This window comes from Alligator sinensis, unplaced genomic scaffold (assembly GCF_000455745.1).
Source record: "Alligator sinensis unplaced genomic scaffold, ASM45574v1 scaffold374_1, whole genome shotgun sequence".
Taxonomy (NCBI): Eukaryota; Metazoa; Chordata; order Crocodylia; family Alligatoridae; genus Alligator; species Alligator sinensis.
In genome coordinates, this window is record NW_005842383.1 from 282,962 (window position 1) to 289,852 (window position 6,891).

A 6,891-nucleotide genomic window follows, 5' to 3' on the forward strand; every position below is an offset into this window, starting at 1 on the left:
TGATCTTCCAGCCCTCACTGAATCCATCAGATAAAAAAGGATAGGCAGGGGATTAAGGATGGGGACTTGAGTTATTTTCATGTAGGTGCTTATTGCTTCCTGGAATCATACTGATGGTGCAGTTCTCCCCTCAGTGACCCATAAAAAACCCAGATTCCTAGAAAAATACAGTAGCTATCACATGAAAAAAAAATAGTGTTTTTGTGAGCTGTATCAGAGACAACATCACTATTACTTTAATAGGTTCAGTCAGAAGCTCAGTTTCCTATAAGGCCTTTTGGATATTCAATAACAAGTTGTTAACACGGCAGGAATTTCTGCCATTGTGTAACATACTAATATGAGAAATAATGTTATTAAGCTTTCATCTTTAAATAAAAATGTTTGTTTATTTTGCAGATGTGATGAACATTATAAAACAAGGAATGAAATGGACACTGTCTTATTAGCTCATCCCCTGACTTAAGAGCTCAAGAAATCCTCAGAAACACCAATCACAAATCTGCTGCCCTCTCGCTAGATGCCTGCCTTTGGGAATCAAACCATTTTTACTCCCCTCCATTGGAAACATTTTTTCTGAATATGAGCAAATGCAGTTAACTCAATAACAAAACCTGTGATTTAAGGGTTCCCTTTACTTATAAGAACAAGATAAATATTAAAAAGTAAAAATCAACCTTGCAAAAATTTAAACATGAGTAACTAGGAGGCTTGCTGCCAACTTTTTTTAAGCAACAGGGTTACATGCATATTAACCAAGATACCAGATATACTGTATTCCCCACTCTGACATATACAATGCTTATATTTTTCTTTAATTTCTGTATTTTCTGTCTCTTTTATTACAATACAAAATACAGCAATTCAGAAACGTGAGTACAGTTGTTTAGAATTCTTTTGCAACTATAGGAATAGCATATAAAAAGTTAAACTCTTTCAGCCTGTAAGACAGTTCGTCCTTAGGTAGCCTCACTACTGATGCATGGTGTTACAGTCTTGGCAGAACAGTGACCTATGTGTGATACACAAAATAGAAATGCAAATGAAAATGTAATAAAATTGGAAAAGATTGAATGGATCCTGAAAAGCTTGTCTCTAAAAGCTAACCAAAACTGTTTTCGGAGAGATTCAAGGAGGACAGCATTCTTATTTTTTAGAGAAGACAGAAAAAAATCTTGGTTTCCCAGAAGAGAAAGACAATAGAAATGTGAATCAGAAGCAATTCCATTACTATTTTTGTCCGAGCAAGGTCATTAGGAGTTTTGACACTGGCTTCAAGGGTTACAGTATTTTGAACAGGACAAGCTATTTTGGTTTAAGAGCATTTTGGTATAAGTGAGATCAGTATGAGAATATTTGTTTTTATGCACACTTCTGCATGTTCACTAGTACAGCAAGAGGTTTCCATCATTGTTCCTGGAATACTTAATTCCTTTGTAGTACTGGTCCATCCCCTGTTCCTTTCTGCCTTCTCAAGTGGAAACTAATGTCAGGGGAGAAGAAAAGTACCACCCTTAAAAATTAGATTTTTATACAAATAGACTTTTTGCCTATTGCTTTTAATCTTATGTATTTACTTTAGTTTTGCATTGCCTTAAAAAACTCCATGTTGTATTGCTCTGTAGCTTGACATAAGTGTTCTATGGAAAAGGAAAACATTAGCTGGCGACTAGCTGAAGAATGCAGACAGATAAAAGACCAAACAAGAAGAATCCACCCCAGAACAGTGAGAGAACAACAGCAATCAGCCTTCAGAAAAGAACACAGTAAAAGCCCAGAGGACTGGGTGAATTGACAAGGCTATAAAAGATGGGGCAAGACATACCGATTTTGGGTCTTGTTCTGTATGTCACCCTGGAGCATTGTTTGTCTGACGAGATGATCTGGCAGGAGCCCGGCTCCTACTCGTGATCAAAAAAGGGCAGGATACAGGCATGTGTTTTAAATGAGAAACCAAACTTCCCCTGCCACAAGGACAGTGTAAATATACACTAGAGGCTGAAATAAACTATCTACTGTAAGTTATAAAAATGGGTTAAGTTAAGAAATGATAGTATGGATGTTTAATATATATAGTTTCCCGATTTTTGGTCTGTTTTGAAAGCAAAAAAGAAAACCTGAAAACTGAATAAACTTCAGCGCTTTAAATGCAGTAACAACTGCTGTAGCTCCTGGTATAGTAAAATACTCTGAAGTTCCAGCAGCTATGGCAGGAGGGGTAAAATGATTTTTAATATTGAATTTGGCTAATATAATATTTTGGTTATTTTCTTGGCACAAATGTGCTGGAATAATTTGGAATTGATATTCATGGGAACAAAAGTATTGTTTTATCCAAATACCTTAAAGATTTGATAATGTCCCAGCAATAAAAATATGGCAAAAGCTTATTAAATAAAAATTCTGAGGGGAAAATTGTCCCTCTAAAAGGAAAAAAAAATTTTTAAATGGCAATTTGGTTAAGGTGTAACAAGGGTATTGGCATACCTTGATCTCATATTTGGGGAAAAAAATTGTAAAGGTCCCAATTCCAGTTGCCAAAATGGTGCAATGAACCATTTAAAACAGTAAAATAAATGTCAATAATCCTTGTCACTATAGATAGATATATATGCATATATGCGTGTGTGTGTGTGTGTATGTATGTATGTGTGTGTGTGTGTGTATATATATATATATATATGTATGTGTGTGTGTATATGTGTATATATATATATATATATATATATATATATAAAATATATGTATGTATGTATGTATACAAGAAAAACACCCCAAGAATTGTAATAATATGTGCATTGTTACTGCACATCAGCATTGTAAATGTGTAAATATGAATAATATTTTACTACAAGGAGTTTTTCTTGGCAGATTTGTGTATTTTCTTTTGCAGAAACCATAGTGTAAAATTTAATCTAGTAGCAAAGGTGACTGAAAGACTATGAGGCCTCATTACCATCAACAGTGTTTTTTTCACCTAAGCCATGGTTTTATCACCACAGCAAAAATTGTTTTGTCTGCCTGTTTTGTGTCGTTTGTCCTGTTGTGTGTTTTTTGTTTGGTTAGTTTGTTTTAAGTTTTTAAAAGTTTAAAGGTATATGAATATCATAAAAATGTGATAAAAATCATTGGTAATACTCTCTAAAAACTGATATTGTCTGTGGATCCCAGACCAGGACACTTTCCATCCAGTTTGGACAGGAAAGTTGTTCTAATTTTTGAAACAAAGAACAACAATTCATATGAAAGTTTCAAGTTGTAAAGTTTACTTGTTTAGAAAATGGCATTTATTAAAAAGGTACTATGTGTGTGTTTAGTAAATAACCTTAATGAATGTTTTTAAGGCTATAAAGGAAATCTCATTTGCATTTAGATACTATTTATAACACCAACATACCAGGATGTGTGTGAAAACTGCATTAACCCATAGATTTACAGGAAAAGCAAGAGCTGATAAACCTAGCACATCAGTAGTTATATGAAGAAGTAAAGGAAACTCTTCATTGATTAAAACAAAATACAGAATGGATGGGTATGTAAAATGATGTGAAACTCTGGATAGTTAATTATGTCCAATGTGCAAAAGAAGAGGCCCAGCCTCCTGAGTCCCAATCACTATTATTTCATCAAGGAGGGGAGGCCCGTAAAGTAGGTTACAAATACATTTCATTAATAAATTGCCTTTAATTCTAGACTGTTTGTGAACAATATATATAACCTTATCAAATGTTATTTGAACAGCCCATGAAGTTGGTGATGGATGTGGATCAGTTAATGGTGTGGGAGATACCACTAACTACACTGTGTATAAATGGTTGACACAATTAAAAAGAGAACAAGGTAACCCTTCAAATACGAATGAAGGAAGTCATTCAACAAATGCAAGGGAAAATACAGAAAGAAAAGATTGGCAACCCATTTTTATGGGAAATTCATAAATTCATAGATTCATAGACGCTAGGGTTGGAAGGGACCTCAACAGATCATTGAGTCCAACCCCCTGCCTTGAACAGGAAAGAGGAGGGCTGGGGTCAGATGACCCCAGCCAGATGCCTATCCAGCCGTCTCTTACAGACCCCCAAGGTAAGGGAGAGCACCACCTCCCTTGGAAGCCTGTTCCAAATTCTGTCCACCCTTACCATGAAGAAGTTCTTTCTGATATCCAGCCTAAATCTACTCTCTGTCAGTTTGTGACCATTGTTCTTTGTTACCCCAAGAGGCGCCCTGGTGAACAAAGCATCTCCAGTTCCTTGCTACCTACCCCTAATTAATTTGTAGGTGGCCACAAGATCACCTCTCAGCCTTCTCTTACAGAGGCTGAAGATATCTAATTCCCTTAGTCTCTCCTCATAGGGCTTGGTCTGCAAACCGTTAACCATATGAGTGGCCCTACTCTGGACCCTCTCGAGGTTATCCGCATCCTTCTTAAAGTACAGCACCCAAAACTGGCACAGTACTCCAACTGTGGTCTGACCAATGCGGCATAGAGGGGGAAGTATAACCTCCTTGGATCTGTTCATCATGCATCTGCTAATTCATGATAAAGTGTGATTAGCTTTGCTGATGATATCGTCACACTGACGACTCATGTTCATTTTGGAGTCCATTATGATTCCAAGATCCCTTTCCACTTCTGTGCTGCTGAGAGGGTCATTCCCCAGCCAGGAAGTGTGCTGGATATTTTTATGCCCTAGGTGCAGCACTCCCCATTTGTCCTTGTTGAACTGCATCCTATTGTGTTTTGCCCACTTTTCCAACCTGTCCAGGTCCACCTGCAATCACTCCCTACTCTCTGGTATGTTCACTTCTCCCCGCAATATAGTATCATCCACAAACTTGGACAGAGTACACTTCATGCCCACATCAAAGTCCCTGATGAATACATTGAAGAGTACAGGTCCAAGGACCAAGCCCTGTGGGACCCCAATGCCCACATCTTTCCAGGTCAATACCGACCCATCCACCACCACTCTCTGGGTGCAACCCCCAAGCTAATCTGCCACCCGCCGGACTGTGTAATCATCTAAGTCACAGCCTCTTAATTTATTTAACAGAATGGGTTGAGATATCGTATTGAAGGCCTTCCTAAAATCCAAGTATATGACATCCACCTCTACTCCTGCATCTAAGTGTTATGTGACCTGGTCATAAAAAGAAACCAAGTTAGTCAGGCACAATCTACCTGCTATGAATCTATGCTGGTTGCCCTTCTGTATTATTTTTCCCAATGGACTCCCACAAATATGATCCTTAATAATTTTTCAAAGACTTTTCCAAGGATAGAGGTGAGACTAACTGGCCTGTGATTACTCTGATCCTCCTTCCTCCCCTTCTTGAAGATAGGGATCAAATTGGCCCTTTTCCCGTCCTCCAGGACCTGATCCGAGTGCCACGAGTGCTCAAACAGCCATGCCAGTGGTTCTGCTATGACACCGACCAATTCCTTCAGTACCCGTGGATGAAGCTCATCTGGGCCTGCTGACTTAAACACATCCAGTCCATCCAAGTGACTCTGAACCAAAACAGCATCAACAGTTGGTGGGCTGGTGTCCCTCTGATGCCCATCAAAGAACCCATTAAGAGACTTGTCTTGACACTTGTTCAGGAACACCGAGGCAAAAAATTAATTGAAGAGCTCAGCCTTGTCTCCCCTGTCTGTCACTAACTTCTAATAAATAAAGAAACTCCATTTTGTATTGCTCTGTAGCTTGACATAAGTGTTCGATCTTTGTATGCTGTGTGTATGAAAGCGCACTAAATTGATGATCAAGTTATATATTTATAACTGGGAAAGAAAAAAAACATACTTTGGATTCCAAGCTAATTGGACCAGTGTCTATCATTAACTGTCTTAATCCAGTGGTATATGAAATACAACTGGGGAGAAAAATCAAAATGGGTACATGTATTTCAGTTAAAGTTATTCAGTGGTGTATGCAATTAAAAGTATTCAATTTATTTGAAAGCCACAGGATGCCCGGTGACACTGATGGACTAAAAGACCAGTCACTGTTAAACACCAATGAAGAAGAATAAGTGTTAATTTTTGTTAGACCCTGACCCCATGCAGCGCCCAACAACTAGGGAGACGGTGGTCCAATTACCCATGGATCCTGCTGCTCATTAGCTAGAGCAGAGCAGGGAGCAAACACCAGCACACATTGCTCGCAACAGCTTTTATTCAGAATGGAGACAGCTTTGGACTAGCTCCCTCACCAATAGAATATGGGGAGCCACACTGAACAACAGTTTTTTCCAATATTTATACACCTTGGTTCATACATATTAACATTTACCCTACCTTGTTCCACCTCCAGTTCCACCCATTTCAAGCTCCTCCTCTGTTTACCATTTACTTCATTAACATGGAATTGCCTATGCATTTCCTTCATTTATATGCCTCTCTGCTAAAAGCGCGTGTGTAAGACCATGAACTCAGGTACTCTTGGTCACTAGCTGGTTCTTTCTTGTTCTTTGCTGATTTCATCAACATCTCCAAGGTTTGGCTTCTGTCTTATCTCCTGACAATAGCTGGTGGGCTGCATCTTGTTCTTCTTACACAATGGGCTCTAACATTACTTTGTTTAGAAAACCGCTTTCCTAAGTATTTGCAAAGTTAGTTACTTTTAATATATCATCCAGCCTTGTGACCAGCAGCTTTTTGCTGAGATACAGGAAAGTCTTCATTCAGCTGCACACTCAGCACCCCCAGATTTCATATTGCTACCCTAACATCCAAAATCCATATCGTTACCCTAACAATTTGTATTTGTTGTTGTCCTCTTCTATGTTTCATATATTTGTGTGTCATGAATTGAACGTGACCAATTATTTAACATACATATATAGAAGCTGCACATGATGCTGGAAACTGCATGGCATGAACCCTGG